Source organism: Panthera uncia (genome assembly GCF_023721935.1).
Source record: "Panthera uncia isolate 11264 chromosome A1 unlocalized genomic scaffold, Puncia_PCG_1.0 HiC_scaffold_17, whole genome shotgun sequence".
Classification (NCBI taxonomy): Eukaryota; Metazoa; Chordata; class Mammalia; order Carnivora; family Felidae; genus Panthera; species Panthera uncia.
The window spans coordinates 17,934,643-17,952,628 of NW_026057577.1; positions in this window are offsets into that span (position 1 = coordinate 17,934,643).

Sequence of the window (17,986 nt, forward strand, 5' to 3'; positions counted from 1 at the left end):
TGAAGATTTATTCCCAGATTAATCATGTTATTCTGTGATATGTGCCCAGTCTGACCAAGTGCCCTGGAAGACAAAACATTTAAAACCATCCATTTCCTTCCAGAAAGAAACTAGCTGAAGACATACACTGCATGGGAAAGCTTGCACGTACATTCCCACCCACTTTCACACACCCTCAGGTTTCAAAGAAGCAAATATGTAGCAACCTTTCCAAAGAGTACGCTGTGAAAGGTCTTTTAAAAGTTTGATTTGTGAAAAATCCACTGAGAAAAACCACTTTAAAAACCACAGAGCATAATTTTCCTCTAACATCTGTCTCTACTTTCTCATTCGCCGTTGATTTCATTATTTTCAGGGGACTCTGTGTTTAGCACGCAGGGACAGGCCAGTGGAATCTGAATGATTACCATTAACATAACAACGTAACTCTTTTTGTACCTACAGGCTATATATGCCTCTGGAAACTCCCCGGTTCGTTTGTGCACGCACCGTGTGGGCTTTCCTGCAACTTTGGAATGACGTTGTGAGTTGCATTAAGGAACATGGATCTTAGTCTGTATACTACAAGTTACGGTGTCATGGACAGTCTACCTATATTTAACACCTAATTGCGCGCAGTTTTCTTTTTCAATTTCTCGCCAACACTTGGGTCCTTCAGTTTTTGTTTTGCTTTGTTTTGTTTTGCAACCAGAAGCCCAGGAACAGTTGTAAGAATAACTTCCAACTGGAAAGGTACAAAATGAGAATGACTCAGGGTCCCAGATGATAAAGTATCTGTAAATATCATAAAGCCATTGACTAAGACTTGATTCATTTTCTTTTTTTAAATTTTTTTAATGTTTTATTTATTTTTGAGACACAGAGAGACACAGCCTGAGCAGGGGAGGGGCAGAGAGAGAGGAAGACACAGAATTTGAAGCAGGCTCCAGGCTCTGAGCTGTCAGCACAGAGTCCAACACGGGGCTCGAACTCACGGACCGTGAGATCATGACCTGAGCCAAAGTCGGACGCTTAACCGACTGAGCCACCCAGGCGCCCCTAACTTGATTCATTTTCTCAGTCACTCAACTGACTGAGCCACCCACGTGCCCCTGTGCTAGCCGCTTTAATTGACTATTTCCCTGTGATCTTCAAAACGACCCCAGGAGACCCATTTTACAGATGAGGAAGTTGAGGCACGAAGACATTCAGAGCGTACGGCCAAGATATGATGAAGCCAAGATTGAATCTAGGCAGTCTGACTCCATGATCGTAGGCACCCGGCCCCCACTGCCCGAAAAATGTGTTCAGATCTGTCCGATTTGAACAGGATTCGAAATCTTGGAACTCAGTCGTGAGGCTGGTAGACTTTTGGTATCATCCGTTCAACCCTGCCGGTTTTAGTTGAGCACCTTCAGGCAGCTAGGCTCCCAAGTCACCTTCTGCTGTTCTTTTTACCCTGCCACACCGCCTCCTTGCCATCCCACTTTATTTCTCCTTCTCCAAACTCTGTGACTTGAGCGTCTAGGGACATGAAAGATTAATAACCTTGGTCTGGACTAGGCCGACTGTGGGCAGGCCTTGTGAGGACTTTTCCCACACTTTGGTGCCAACAGGTCTCAGGCCTGAAGTGCTTACACCCCTGTTATGTTTTCTAGCCGTGGGCCTCTCTGGAGCCAACCAGACCCACTGTGACACGCTGAACGGAGGTTTTGAGGGACGGACCCATGGGATGCTGCCGCCTGGCTCGTCGGGGAGCCGGCTCCGGCTGCCTTTACCTTCCTTCTAAAACTAGTGTCAGACCAGAGACATGTTGGAAACTTCCCAAGCTGACACTTTAGTCTATGTAACTAAATCCATCAGTGAAATACTCATGCTATCTACATCATTTTTCCTTTCCTAGTGATTAGCAGCCAGAAAAAGTTTGTCTCGAGGAATTCACTTCCCCCAGGACCTTTTCAAGTATCACAGAGTTCACTAAGAAAAACGTGGGGCCTATCTCTGGGTCCAGAAGCGGGTCGTGCTAGTGAGCTCAGTGACTGTGGATGTGTGGCTTCTTTTCCCTGGACCCAACATCCTTTACTGCTGGACTTGGCTTAAATGGATTCGAAATCTCTTCCAAGTTCAAGATTTCCATGATCTTTGGTCAGCCTCAGTCAAGCTAAGTCTAGATTTGCTTTGATTTTCATTAATTTGCACGTTTATTCATTTGCTTGAGAATATTTTTAAAGTAACTGGCTTGTGCCCCGTGCTTGGGATACAGTGGTTGGCAAACCCACAGGTAATCAATCCATCTCTGTGTGATAAGTGCCACCAATGAAACATACGGGGAGATAGGAGAGAATGTGATAGCCAGGCATGGCCGTGGAGATGAAGTGGATGTTAGCTGAGACCTGAAGGGTGCGTTGGCCATCAGCCAAAAAAAAAAAAAAAAAAAAAAAAAAAAGAACAGGGGCACCTGGGTGACTCAGTGGGTTAAGCGTCCGACTTTGGCTCAGGTCATGATCTCACAGTTCGTGGGTTCGAGCCCTGTGTCAGGCTCTGTGCTGACAGTGCTGAACCTGCTTTGGATTCTCTCCCTCTCCTCTCTTTCTCTCTCTCTCTCAGCCCCTCCCCAACTTGGGCATGCACTCTCTCTCTTTCTCAAAAATAAGTAAAACTTAAAAAAAAAACCAAAAACAAATGAACTTTGCAGGCAGAAAGTACAATGATTTGGACCACTCTGTGCCAGGCAGGATTTATGGAACCATTCAAAGCAATGAAAGAGCCCCAGTGGGCCTGGAGTGTAATCAGTGAAGGGCATATGGTTTCCCATGGTCCTTAGAATAAAGTCCCAACTCCTTGCCTGATTGTGGCTGTGAGACCTTGCCTACATCGCCAGCTTCACCTCATGCCACTCCCCCTGTGACTTCTTCAGCCACGTTGAACTTCTTTCTCTCAACCATATCACCGCTGCTAGCCTCATGGCTTTGCAGGCGCTAAGACACTCGTGCTCTCACCGTGCCCAGTACCCCCCATCCTTCTGTTTTTTTTTTTTAATTTTTTTAACATTTATTTATTCTTGACACAGAGAGAGACAGAGCATGAACGGGGGAGGGGCAGAGAGAGAGGGAGACACAGAATCGGAAGCAGGCTCCAGGCTCTGAGCCATCAGTCCAGAGCCCGACACGGGGCTCGAACTTACTGACCGTGAGATCGTGACCTGAGCTGAAGTCGGACACTTAACCGACTGAGCCACCCAGGTGCCCCTCCCCCCATCCTTCTGTAAGCAGCCTAACTGTGACCTCTTCCCAGAGACCTGTCCTGATCACCGCGTCTCAGCTCTTCCCACCCTTTTAGTCTCTGGCTCTGAACCTGTTCGTTTCGGTCCCGGCACTTGGAGTCAAGGTTATTTTGTTGACGTGTTCATTCCCCAAGGGCAGTTATCGTATCTGTCTTCATCTCTCATTGAGTGTTTGGGGTTTGAAGGTGGCTGGACGGTCAACAGGTTATAAAGTGCCTTACAGGGGCGCCTGGGTGGCTCAGTTGGTTGAGCGTCTGACCCATGGTTTTGGCTCAGGTCATGATCTCACGGTTTGTGCATTCGAGCCCGGCGTCAGGCTCTGCCCTGACAGCGCGGAGCCTTCTTGGAATTCTGTCTCTCTCTTTCTCTCTGCCCATCCCCCGCTCTCTCTCTCACTCTCTCTCTCAAAATAAATAAATGAAATTTTAAAAAATCACTGACAATTATTAAAAAAAAAAAAAAAAGCTTAACAGCGCTGAGGAGCTTGGCCTCACCCTGTGACCAAAGGCATGTATCCGAGAGTCTCGCGGGGGATGTGACATCTCCTTGTTGGGCATGTAGGAGTGCTTTCTGGAAGCCAGATGATGGGAAAGAGGCAAGCGAAGGTGGAGGGAGACCAGGTGAGCTGATTGAGAGGTGAGAGTGGCTTGCGCTCGCTCGGATGGTAAAAGTAAGCAAGGGGGCCGGACTCCAGGAGTATTTAGAAGATGAAGGTCTGTAAGATTGCGTGATGTTTTGGTCACAGGTGTGGGGGAGAAGGAAGGGTGAGGAGGCCCGGGCTTCCGACATGACTACATCCTTTTGCCAGTGGGAAAAGTGCAGAGGAAGAGAAGCAGGCTTGTAGAAAGACGTGAAGGATTAGGCTGCGGTGCCCGTTAGACGTCCCAGTAGACTGTCTGTTCCAGGGGCTGTGTGATAGGTGGATCTGGAGCTCACAAGAGAGGTCTGGGCTTGAAGACAGCATATTTGGGAGTCTTGGAAGTTGGGAAGTGGGGGTGTCCTGAGAGGCAGAGGTAGGTCTGATGGGGAGGATCCGAGGGAATAAACCGCCTTCCATTGAGAGCCGTGATGGAGAAGTCTGGCAACACAGCCAGGTTCAATGGTGGCAGGAAAGCATATGGGGTTAATGATGATGCCCGAGAGCTTTAGGTCAGAGTGGAACACGTGTAAGGATTTGAAAGGGTATGGGAGAAGGGAGGGGTGAGAGATAGTGTCAAAGTGAGCTCTGGATAGGTTGTATTCATCTACAGTTTTACCAACCGCTCCTGTCTCTCCAAATCCTCTGCTCAGCCTTTGGTTCTTTGCCACCAGATGAGGGCAAGCTAATGTTTTGTTGTAATTATAACAGGCATTTCTTCAATTGTGAGTGCACTTAACATTGTTATGTTAAGGGGAGGGGCAAAGAGAGCAGGATCGAAAGTGGGCTGTGTGCTAACAACAGAAAGCCCAATGTGGGGCTTGAACTCACGAGCCGTGAGATTACAACCTGAGCCAAAGTCAGACACTTAACCAACTGAGCCACCCAGGCATGCCCCGCCATTGGTTTTTCTTTTATTGAACTACTGGGGTTTTGTTGCTGCTGCTGTTAATTCATTAGTTCTTCGTGTATGTGTTACAAAAATTTTGGAAATGACCTCCACATCCTTCAAAATAGGAGTTGTTACATACATTACAGAATACTGAGCAAACTTTAGAAATACTTCTTTAGGACTGCCTGTGCTCCTAAGATACCATCTCTGAAATGTGCAGTGGATAAAGCAAGATTTAACATTGCATGTAAAGTAGGCTACCTTATGCGCAACACAACGTTTATTATATGTGTGGAATATTACCACACGAATACGTAAGAAAAGAGGGAATTGGATGACCAAGGGGCTAGTGTAAAAGCTAGATTGGCTTTTTTATTGTAGACGCTTTGTGCTTGTCGAATTTTGAGCTGTGTGTATAGGTTACTTGTTGAAAAATAACCCATTCCTTGGAAATGGGAACGGACTGAGTGGTTGTCAGTGACGGTCCAGAGCTGAGGCAGTAGTTTTCTGTCCTCGTGTGTATTTATCAAGTCCGGGAGATGACAGACAGCGGCGGGCTTTCATTTGAAACACTTTTCAGGTTCATTTGATCACTTTGAAGAGGGAAACTAAACAGACTTTTGGAACACTTTTCAAGTATCAAACGTGTTCTGTGTTTCAAAGGATTTTAACTCACAAGTGGACCTTTCTCTGCACTGACAGTCCCCACTTTAAGAAACTAAAACAAGCAGCTTGTAACCGCCCCTCCCCCCCCCAGAATAAGGAAAAATTATGATTACTTCTGATCAAATATGGAATGTCAAGTCTAGAAGAAAGAAAAAGAAACTCTCAAACTAGAGTCTGTGTTAGTGTTTCCATAAAACATGCCATGTCCTATACATTGCAGAGTACCAGCTAAGGAAATCTATTAATAGAAGTGGTAAAACAATAATGGGGGCCCTTAGGGCCTGGTCATTTTTAAAGATAGGAGAATGGATTCTTGGCTTTATTATTTTAGACGTGTTGAAGCACCTGCCAGCCGTACTTCTTATTTGTGAGGATTTTTTCCCATTACGTGTGGAAAAACATTTTCAAACAGAGTGTAAAAGCCATTCAAGAAAACTCAAAGTCACAGCAATGAAGCTTGATAATGTAGTCCAGAAAAACTGTATTTACAAATTTGAAAATAGTCACTGAGGGATTTTATTAACCCATAAGCTCCCATGCTGTGGAAAGCCCTAACTAGGGAGGTAATTTCTATGAAAAGGATTGCCCGCAAGTACAAATCCTGTAGGTCAGGGGGGAAAAAAGGTCAATTTCATAATAGTTCTCATAGGTTTAATTGATGAGGGTCTCAAGCATCATCCATCAGTCTGACAATGGTGTGTAGATACTGAAGGAGATGCTTCCTCATTCTAGGCTTCTGGAATCTCTTGATTGAAATACCACAGCCTAGGGATGCCTGGGTGTCTCCGTTGGTTAAGCGTCAGACTCTTGGTTTCAGCTGAGGTCATGATATGGTTTGTAAGTTCGAGCCCCGCATTGGGCTCTGTGCTGACAGCACGGAGCCTGCTTGGATTCTCTTTCTCCTTCTCTTTCTACCCCTTCCTCGCTTGTGTGTGCACACGCGCTCTCTCTCTCGCTCTCTCTCTCTCAAAAATAAATAAATAAACTTAAAAGAAAAGAAATAACCCAGCCTAGGAATTCTTCAGAGGGACTGCCCTCCACCTTGTTGAGCCCTTCATTTTAACAGCTGAGACCATCCAAATCCACCCCAAGTATTGGGAGCATCCAGGTGGTGGGACCTGGGCACCCTCCCACAATTCTTTTCCTCACTAACTGATCAGTTTCCTCAGGGATTCTTTCAGGTTAAGGAATTGACAATGGATATACGAAAATATTAAGACAGCGCAAACAGAATGTGGTGGTTAAAGTCTTGTACCTTAGAATCAAAAGGACATGGATCTAAATCTGAGCACCTCTGTTAACTGTAAAACCCACTACAGAGGGTGGAGTGAGGGTTGAAAACCATAAGACTGTCACCTGACTCCAAAGACTCCTCCCTCTGAGACAGGCCCACCTCTGGGCTACCCAATCTAGTTTCAGTGACACGCATGTGGTGTAATAATTACATGAATGATTAAAATATAGGAGATATGGAGACCAAATGGGGAAGCAGATGCCCCCCCATCCTGGGGAGGGGCGTGGAAGGAAGGCTTCAGGAAGAAGATCCACTCTGAGCTTTGTAGGGAAAGATAAAATGGGATGTGGGAAGTGACAGAATTCTTACACCCCTAGCTCTGGGTGTGACAATGACTCCTCTATCATCTTTGGTTAGGTTGCTGCTTCTGAGGGACTTGGATAACCCCAGCAGGGCTGTGTTATGTGCTGTGTTTGTTTTAACCAGGGCTTTCCACACTGATTGCCACAGGGCAGGGTTCTCAGTCCTCTTCGTATATTCCAGAACAACTTTGTCCTTCTCTGCCTATGGCCTCCTTCATCTCTTCCCAAGAGGCGAGACTATACATGGACACATTGCAGGGTTTGGTGAGGCCGTGATACCAGTGGGCAGGACTGCTGTGTGTAAGATAATTGCATCCCTCTTTCCTGATTCTCCCTGATCCCTGCCCCAAGCCCAGATGTCCCTAAGCAGTGAGAGCTTCCAGCCAGCCCCGTGGACTGTAAGGTCCTTCTGCTTCAAGTCCCTTCTGAGGCCCTGGTTTCTTTTACGGGAGCTATGGAATGTAGGAGAAACTCCATAAATGATGGCTAGATTGAATAATGATCTGGCTAAGAGAAACTCCATCCTCTTGCTTATACATGCTGACTTTTGGATTAGTACTAAATGCTCATGGTTGTTGTGACATATTTTTGATTTATGATTTAGACAGGTGAGTTTTCTTGGAGCCATTGCTGGCATCAAAATTGGATTACAGCCACCTGGGTGGCTCAGTTGGTTAAGCGTCCAACCTCAGCTCAGGTCATGATCTCACGGTTCATGGGTTCCAGCCCAGCATCGGGCCCTGCGCTGACAGCTCGGAGCCAGGAGCCTGCTTTGGATTCTGTGTCTCCCTCCCTCTGCCCCTCCCCTGCTCATGCTCTGTCTCTCTCTGTCTCTCAAAAATAAATAAGTGTTTAAAAAATATTTTTTTTAAATTGGATTACAGCTAAGTTCGCTCTCCTGGTTTATACCACTGTGCAAATGGATAGGTATGATGAACTTGTACCAGTCAGTTCTTTCCAGCCTCCGCTCCCATGATGGCTTGTAAATCCTTGTGTAGGCCACTGCTGTGTGCAGGGACTTGGGACTTGTTTCTCTGAGCTCGTTCCTGATTCTCTCCCTCCAGCCTTCCCAGTGGTTCCAAGGACACACATAAATGGATCTGTGTTTCATAACCTAGGAGGCTAAAGAGCAGTGCAGAGAAGAGATGTGTCAAAAGACACAGAGCAGGGGCACCTGGGTGGCTCAGTCGGTTGAGTGTCCGACTTTGGCTCAGGTCAGTCAGTTGAGCGTCCGACTTCGGCTCAGGTCACGATCTCGCTGTCTGTGAGTTCGAGCCCCGCGTCGGGCTCTGTGCTGACTGCTCAGAGCCTGGAGCCTGTTTCGGATTCTGTGTCTCCCTCTCTCTCTGACCCTCCCCCGTTCATGCTCTGTCTCTCTCTGTCTCAAAAATAAATAAACGTTAAAAAAAAAAATTAAAAAAAAAAAACAAAACACAGAGCAACCAAAAAGTGGTCCTGGCCAGGACAAAGCAAATTCTAGGGCTCTTGGACTCCTGTCTTACCCTCCTGACCCCAGTCTCTCTCTTGGAGTCTCCTTCCAGGTATCCACGTGGCTCACCGCCTCCCTTCAGGCTTATCTCTGCTTAAATAACAGAGAGACCTACCCTGACCTCCTTTTTGCAGCGTCTCTTCATCCCAGCCAGCGTCCTCTCTCCCTTCTCCTTCTCCCACTCCAGTTTTCTTCATAGCCCGTATCACCCCCTGATAAGTTCGGTACTAATGTCTTAATTGCCTGTGAACTCTAACTAGAACCCAGTGTTTGTGAGAACAGGGACCTTTTTTTTCTTTTTCACTTTCTATCCCAACACCTGTGACAGCAGCTGGCACATAGGAGGCAGTAAACACTTGCCAGATCGAAGAGTGACCACCAGCTAATAATTAGTCAGCCCTTCGGCAGTGCTAGGCGTTTTATATGCATTCCTTCATCAGATTCTTAGACCAGCCTAATAAGACAGATGAGAGAATTATCCCCATTGTACAAATGAGAAAGCTGCCACCGAGAGATCAAAGAGCTTGTCTAAAGCCACATGGTTTATTAAGTAGTGAAACTTCCCTACAGTCAAGGGCAAGGTAACCACAGGCACTCCTTTCTTGACCACGGTACATTGCACTCAGATTCTACCTTCCCGATGCTCCTCCTGAGAATCTACTTTTTTTTTCTTTTTTCACATTTATTTATTTACTTAGAGCATGTGTGGGAAGGGTAGAAAGACAGGGAGAGAGAGAGAGAACCCCAAGCAGTCTCTGCACTGTCAGCACAGAGCCCAGTGCGGGGCTCAAGCTCACAAACCGTGAGATCATGACCTGAGCCGAAACCATGAGTCAGATGTTTAACAGACTCAGCCACCCAGAGGCCCCATCTCCTTAGAATCTGTAGCAGAGATCAATCTAGCACAGTCCTAACTTTTGGACTATATTTAAAATATTTTTTCACTGATGACTTTGAATGTAAAAATTGCCACCAAGGAAAAGGCAAATACATTCAAATATTCAAAGAAGCAGAGAATAGGAAGAAAAGTCAGTTACAAGATCTACAAGGCGTATGAACAGAGTAAATCTGCTCACAGATTTTCCTTATTTTTGTATTCCGTTAAATGGCTTCAGAGAAATGCTTTGAGATGACAAGTTAGCTGACACCTTGAAAAAGCTCAAGCAATTTTCAAGAAACATTAGGTCCTGAGTCAATTAGTACTTGTAGTTATATTTTCCTGGGAATGTGAATGCTAGCGTGATGGCAGAGGAAGGCTGTCTACATCACCCCTGAATATCTTGTCAAATCAGAATGGCCTTGTGGGCAATCGCACTGGTACCTGGAATTTTACCATGAGCTGTGACTCCGTCTCCTGCTAAAATACATCTCCTGAAGGAGCTAGCCCTTTAGTGTTCTCTCTTTTATGTGAATGTGTCCAGTTATTCATGAAAAGAATTTTTTAACGGAGGAAAGGGTAGAGTACACATGAGGACGTGCCTTTCTGAGTGAGAACAGGGAACAGAAAACAGGGAGAAGAGAGAAAATGAATCAGCAGGTGTCCCCTACCTGGCACATCTGAAGTGTGAATTTAAAGGAGTCTAGTAACCAAAGTAAAGCTAATGAGTTTTATTAAAAAGTTCCTTTTGGTAAGCTGTTATAAGATAAATGGAGACATGTTAAAATTGTGAAGGGTTTATTTGAGCATAAATTGATTGGAATCAGACCATATCCACTGTAGCAAATAGAAAGGAGCTCCAAGGAATTGTATGAAATGAAAGACTTTTGTAGGCTGAAGGAGATGGGAATAAGGAAATTAGGTTTTTTTATTAAAAAAAAAAAAAAAAGCATGTTCGTTATTGCAAGGTCCCTTTGCTTTTGGGCATGGCCAAGGTCTCTCAGGTGGATTATCTAACTTGTGTTGATCAGAGATACCAGATCGACCGGTTTAAGATTCCATTTCCGGGAGAGCCAACACTAAATCCTTTCAGTGACGTGAAACTTAGCCTAAGCGACTCCATTTTGGAATGTTTTTAACAACTGTGAGAAGGCAAGGACTGGACCTATTCATTCAACCTGCATCCTCAGAACCTCATTAATGAGCCCAGCACCTGGCATGTAGTACAAGCTTAGTACGTAATCGTTGGTTAGGCAAGTGTGTGATTCTTCGAAGACATTTCCCTGTTCCCTCCCCAACTCCTTCCTGTCCTCGAAGTGAAGTTTTACCTTCTTCCCACCAGCCCTCTGCCTGGGAAGTGAATTTCTCTTCTGACTGTGTCCAGCAGATATTTCTGTGCTGGATCGTAGGAAGCATTAATCATATATAGATAGCAAATTCTATTCAAAAGTTGAGTTGAAAATTCGCTTGTCATCTTGTGTCATAAAACGTTTACCTTATGTCTGCACTTGGATTAGAAGCCTTGGAAAGGTAGAGGCTTCACAGCATTCCTTCCCTAATGCTTTTTACATAAATAGAGCTGGTTACTAAATTTTATAAGGAAATGTTATCTTTCACTGCTAAAAGGAAGTGGAGAAACAAAGATGCCCAGGTATATCCTTTGACTGCTTTCGTGTCTCAAAAACACGATTTGAAAGTGCCGGATGAAATAAGTACATTTATCATTAACAACACACTGATCTCAACTGAATCACATAACTGATTTTTTTTAAGTCTTATCTATCTGGACAAGAAATATACCATAATACATATATACGCAGGGCTTTACCTGAGAAAAGGAAAAGTGTATTAACTGTAGGTGCCTTAGGTAGCATAGCATTCTACTAGCCTGTCTTTTCTGATTTAGGAGAGCTGCATTTGATGCCCGGAAGGTTCCTGAAGCCCTACTTTGCCTCTGGGTTATGCTGGACTTTGTATTACTGTGCCTCCAAATTGCAAAATTTGAGTATCTTTTTGAAATGGCCCTATATATTCTTCAGACGGGTTTCCTTCCCAAGAATCTCTTCTCATCACTACAGATAGACCTGTGGTTTTTCTAAGGCCACATCCCTTGAACTTGTTGGTGTCTCTTCAGAGTGTGTGAACACAGAGACCATTTCTCCACTTCAGCATCTTCGTAATGAAAGAAACTTCCCACCACCCACTACCTTCTCTGTTGGGTTATCACAGGGTTGAAAGTTCATCAGGTGCCCCCCCTCCCCAGTCCACTCCTCCCCTCCCTTCCCCCTCGCCTCACAGTCAAATAAATCAATGAGAAGAAAAAAAAAAGGAAGAAAGAAAATCCATCACATAAAGTGTCAGTAGGATATTGTGAGCAGATGAATGCAGATTTTAAGATTTTGCTGCAGATCAGGCCCTGAGCTCCTCAGCCCGGGTGCCATTCTGTTTGTTGCTTGACGAAATCAGGTTTTCTGGGTGACCCTGAGGGTTGCCGTCGTGAGAGTCACAGCATATCAAGCTCCCAGTGGCCCACCTGCTTCTGTGGTCTGCTCCATGAATGAGAACAGAATGCACACCTCAAGAGACTATGCAAACTTACAAAAGAAGGCTTTGCTCTGGCTTCATATGTTGTAGTTGTGAGGCACTGTGGGCATGGAACTGTGTTTACCCTTCACATTAGAAACAACCCGAGAATAATTTTGTTCCCCTCTCTCCAGGAAACCTGCTGTGTGGGGTTACAGAGCAGGCTGCCACTCCTCTTGTCATTTCTTACCCTTCACCACCTTCTAGTACAGTCATGACTCAGTTTCCTTCATGCTGTCTTCAGAGACTCGTGGAAGATCTCTCCCTCCCGAAAGCCAGCCCAGTAGGCACCAGGCGCCGTTTAAGCGCTTCCTCGGTGTTGAATCTTTACAACACTTCTCTGAGGCTGGTGCCTTTATCATCGTCCCATTTTACGGGTGAGGAGACTGAGGGAAAGTTAGGTCTTGTTCCAGCTAATAAGCTGAAAAATGGCAGAATGAGAATTCACACCCAGGCAGGCTGGAGCCAGAACCCGCCGTAGCTCTCTGAGCACCTTTTTTTTTTTTTTTTTTTTACTTCGTAAATACCTCACAGAGTAGACATGTACTCCCAGGCAACCAAACTCCCCTACTCCCATCATACTGTCCTTCTCCTCCCCTCCCCTCCCCTCTCCTCCCAGCTCCTCCCCCACCTCTTGTTGGAAGCAAACTTAAGGGTGCTATCAACTTGGATTTTTCACTTCAACTTGGACAAATAGAAATCCCAGGCTTTCACTCTCTTTAAAACCATCTTAGATTTTTGTGTAACTTGATACTTGAACAAAGAACTCCTTAAAAAAAAAAAAAAAAAAAAAAGCAAAGCTCTGTGTTAAAGTTGCATTATCCTCTTGGATACATGCGTTCTACTTAAGAGCTTACCATTCTCCCCACAAGCCAGTGTGGGGAGGAGGTAATATGTCTTTGGCTCTTGAACGCTGCTGGCCTCCAAACCTCATTATGGCAAGTCCCTTTTCGAAGCTGGGCTGTAGCTCTAGACAAATGGTTGTATGAAGTTTTAAATAAACATACAACATTTACGTTACGCTGTTTCTGGAAATGATTTATCGTCATTTCGTTCTCTGAGTCCTGCTCTCTGGACATAAAAGACATGAGCTTTCGCTGTTTATACAAACCAAATCCTCTGTTTGCTCTGATTAAGCATTCATGGGTCTTTAATACAGCACAGGCTTGAGATTGGGGATTATTCCCTTTGGGAGTGGTGGAATTAAATACATTAGCCAACAGAGATAAGCAAGGGCCCTGGAGTTTAATTGCCATTAAAATAGATATGGAGGGTAACAAAAATAGAAGTCAGGAAAACAGCCTGTATTCTCCTTCTCCGCCATGGTGGATCAGTTTCCAGGATTGTGTGACTCATAGCCTGTCAAAGCCTGCCACGCTAATGGCCTGGAAGATGCTAGAAAAAGGTGGCAGTTGTCTTGGGAGGCTAGCTGGTTCCCGAGTCCCTAGATGCTTTGTGCCCAGGAAAGTGGTACTGTAGCGTGAGGGGACCTCAGCACTGCCCATGGCGGAGAGACTTCTGGTCTACCTGTTCTAGGCACAGTTGACCGTCAGTGAAACATAATTAAATTAACCCCAACTGTCGTGTCTCTCAGAACGCGTTTGAGAAATACCGAGAGAAAAACCACCATCTTCTTTGGCCCCCACCACTGACGGGACAGAGAGGGACTTTTCAAGGTTAATTTCAGTTGGCAGCTTTTTTATTTTTCATAATTTCATAATTGGCTGGTCTGTCAGCAATTTTTTTTTCCTTCTTTCTCTTTGTGGATATTGTAAATGGATCTTGTCACATTCCCCCCAGAAGCTGACACTTGGAGCCAGCCATGGCCATGGGATGGGCGACCTGTCCAGTTAACTTATATGGAGTAGATAGGATGGACTGTTTTGTCTTGTTTTTTAAAATATCCCTCTGTGAGTCCAATAGATTTTCACCTCGATTTGGAAATCTTTAACTTTCCTGGTTTTTAAGTTTAAAATCAGACCAGAAATGTCCCCTTCCGGGGCACATACGTTAAAATCGGAAAAACCAGCTGGGGGGAAACACAACCGAGTCTTGGCATTTTGAGCCATGAGAATTAACATAAACACCTCAGAGGAGTTTGTCAGGATGAGGGAAACCTTGAATTAAAAATACACTGGCTGATTTAATTTATTTGAAATTGGCAAAACTAATTCATAGTGACAGAAAGCAGATCAGAGTTTTCCTGACACCAGGGGAGCAGGGGAGGGCAGTGATGGACTGAAAAAGAGCAGGGGAACTTCTGGGGGTGTTGGAAACGGTCTACATTTTAACTGTAGGAGTTGGACGAATTCAACTCATAATACTATACACTTAAATTCATTCATTTTATTGTATATAAATGAGTTACTGAGAAGCCATGGAAAACCTTTCTGAATCCTCTTTTATTTTTAATATAAAAGAAAATGGTTGAACTCCTACTCACGGAGTCATTAATGGTAGAGTGGATTTTTTTTTTTGCCAAACAAAAATAATATATATCCATCAGCTTTAAGTGCTGTAGCTGACAGGCTGAGCTTTTCTCGCCAACTGCTATCTGAGAAGTTTCGGGCTGGCTCTCCCCCACGCTGCACATGGTTTTCCTTGCTGAACACGCTGGTGTGTTTCATTCTCAGTAATGGATCGCCAGGCACCCAAATTAATTGCAAGATGTACTTTAACCTCTCACACGAACGTGGAAATAAGTATCCATCAACTTTGTGCCCAGCACGTCGTTTTTATCCCCCCAAGTGGCAGTTGGGGACCAATTCTGGAATGGTATCTGTATTTTTCTTCACGGAGGCCAGTTAGACGTGGGACGGGGAGGATGCTTGAGGTCAACCCCAGCTCCTAAAAGAGAATGGAGTCTGCAGGATGCCAGAGAGGCCACAGTGGCCAGGTGCACAGATCTATGGAGCTGCTGTGGATGCGCCCTGGGTCCCAGGTCTGGGTCCCAGGTCTGGGTCCCTGGGTCCCACCCCCCCTTCCCCCATCAGGCCCTACCATTCCCCTCCTTCCTGCACTTGCCTCGCACCGGATAGTCCACCCACCTCAGCATGCACCCTCGGCACCCAGCACTCTCCCCACCACAGCGGCTCACCACCACCCTGGATAGTTTAGGTTTGGGGATTCAACAGTTGACAGTGAGCATTCCCCTAGAGGAGAAGCAGCTAGAGCCCAGCCATTTCTCTCTGTCTGTGGTCCCTCAAGCTCTTGGAGTGTTTACACTAAACTGCAGGCCGGGGAAGAAAATTTACAGCCTTATTATGGAATTTAAGGTGCTGTTAGTTCGGGGGGTGTGGAAGGGGGCATGTGTCTTTCCCTAGCTCATTTTCCATGGAAGACTTTTGGCTTCATGCAGGCTGGTGGTTATTTTACTTTCTCTCCTCTCCTCTGCCTGAAGTTCCTCTTTGAAGATTTTCTGTCCTGTGTATTGGGATAACGAGGATTTATTTTTTATTTCTCTTCCAGTATTATTGTCAGGAGATGATCACTATTGGAAAGTATTCTTTTAAAAGCCACAAATTAGACTTAATCAATATAAAGATTGCTACAGATCAGTATTTCTCCTTTTAAAAACTTAGCATCTCTTAAATGCGGAGGAATATTTAGAGTATCCATAAGGTATAAACAACATTGTACAGTGAATAAGGAATGTAAGTAAAGAGCAAGTGTACTATGACCATTTCCTTGTCAGATCTTTGATTTTTTTGTAAGATCTTTTCTTTTGTAAGATCTGTGATCCCTGTCCTCTCTAACCCTGAATGCTCCTTACTATCAAGTCACTTGACCATGTGTTTCCATCTGGAAAAACGTGTTGTTTGGATTTGTGCACGTTTTTGAACTGTATATACATAAGATCATAGTAAACCTATTCTTGGCGGCTTGATTTCAAGTAACATTATGTTCCTAAGAGTCCTTCTGTTTGCTGGAGGTAGATAGAATTCAGTCAGGTTAACTCCTGGATTCTTCCATTCTGTTGGTGGTGGACATTGGGTTATTCCCGATTGCTTCTATTTCATGAGTGCTGTTGTGAATGTTTGTACACATTTCTCCTGGTATGTAGTCTAGAGTTTTCTAGGCCTAGGAAATGTAGCCGGGTCATAGGTCTGTGCATCTTTATTGGTAATGCCTAATTGTGTTCCATACTGGCCATACCGATGTACTTTCCATAGCGGTATATGTGGAAACTGTGCCTACCTTCCCTGATAATTAATATTGTCAGGCTTCTGGTTTTCTTGTTGCCAATTTGATGGTAACAAGATGGATCCTTACGGTGATTTTAACTTGCATGTCTCCAGTTACTCCTGAGGTTGCATATCTTTTCGTTGGCCATCTGGATTTCCTCTTCTGTGAAGGGCCTGTTTTCCATTGCCCATTTCCTCTTGTTAGTTGTGTATTTTGCAAATATTTTCTCTTGATTTGTGGCATGTCCTTTCACTGTCTTTATGGTAAATTTTGGTGAACTGAGGTTCTTCGTTTAATGTAGTTTATCAGTCTTTGTATAGATTTTTTTTGTCTTATTTGAGAAACTCTACTTTAATCCTAGGTTATAAAGATAGTCTCCCATATTTTCTAACAGTTTTATAACTTCACTTTGTACATTTAAGTCTGCAACCCACCTGGAGTTGATTTTCGTATGTGGCATGTGGTACAGACCCAATTCCTTCTTTACCATGTGGATATCCAGTTGCCTCAGTAACCTTTATTAAAGTCCCTGAAATGTATTGGTTCCTGTCAAAAAGTGTGTGTGTGTGTGTGTGTGTGCGCACGTGTGTGTTTTCTGGGCTCTCTATTCTGTTCATTTAATCTATTTCTCTACCCCTAATTTGGTAACATACTGTATCATCTATTACAGTTTCATTGTAAATGGTGATAGCTATCAAATTCCCCTCTTGACCCCCTCATGTTCCATGTAAATATTAAAATCATCTTGTCAGTTTCATATAAAAAAACTTCAGGGATTTTTATTGGAATCTTACTGAATCCTAAATATCAGTTGGGGGAACAGTGTAACTTTAATGAGGTTGAACTTTTCAATCCATGAACATGGTATATGATTTTATTTAAGCATTCTTCAATGTATTTCCAAAAAGCTTTATAATTTTTTTCATGTAAGTTGTACCTCTTTTCTTTTTTTTCTTTTTCTTTTTTTTTTTTTTTTAGCATTATTTATTTTTGAGAGATGGAGAGAGACACAGCATGAGTGGGGGAAGGGCAGAAAGAGAAGGAGACACAGAATCCGAAGCAGGCTCCAGGCTCTAATTGTCAGCACAGAGCCTGATGTGGGGCCCAAACCCACAAACCATGAGATCATGATCTCAGCTGAAGTTGTATGCTTAACCTACTGACCTACCCAGACACCCTTGTACACCTCTTTTCTTAAATGTATTCCTAGAATATACATATGTTTGATGATATATTAATGATACTAAAAAAAGAACTGCAGTGGTATAGAGAAATGGAATTGATTTTGTTGTCCTTTGATTTTTACATCAAGAAACTTGTGATTCTTGATCTGTAGATTATTTTCTTTTACACAATAGTTTTATGTGGGAATATAGTTTTGTTACTTTCCAGTTCTTATACTTATTTATGTTTCTTGCCTTAACTTCACTGGAGAAAGTTTGAATAGAATTAAGAATAGCAGGCAACTTTGTCTTCTGACTTTAAAAGGAATGCTTGCAGCATTTCACCATTAAATGTAATGTTGTCTCTAGAAACCCTTTATCAGTGGTCAATAAATATAGCTCTATTCCTTCTTGGATAAGATGTTTTTATTATGACTATATATTCAATTTTGTTAAACATTTTTTCATTACTGAGATAACCACATGGCTTTTGTCTATTATTGTGATGAATTTCTGTAGTTGATTTTCTAATGTTAAAATAACACTGCAATGTAGGAAAAAAACTCAACTTGATCATGATATGTAACTTACTTTACATTATTGGGTTTGGTTTGCTAATAGTTTTCTTAGGATTTT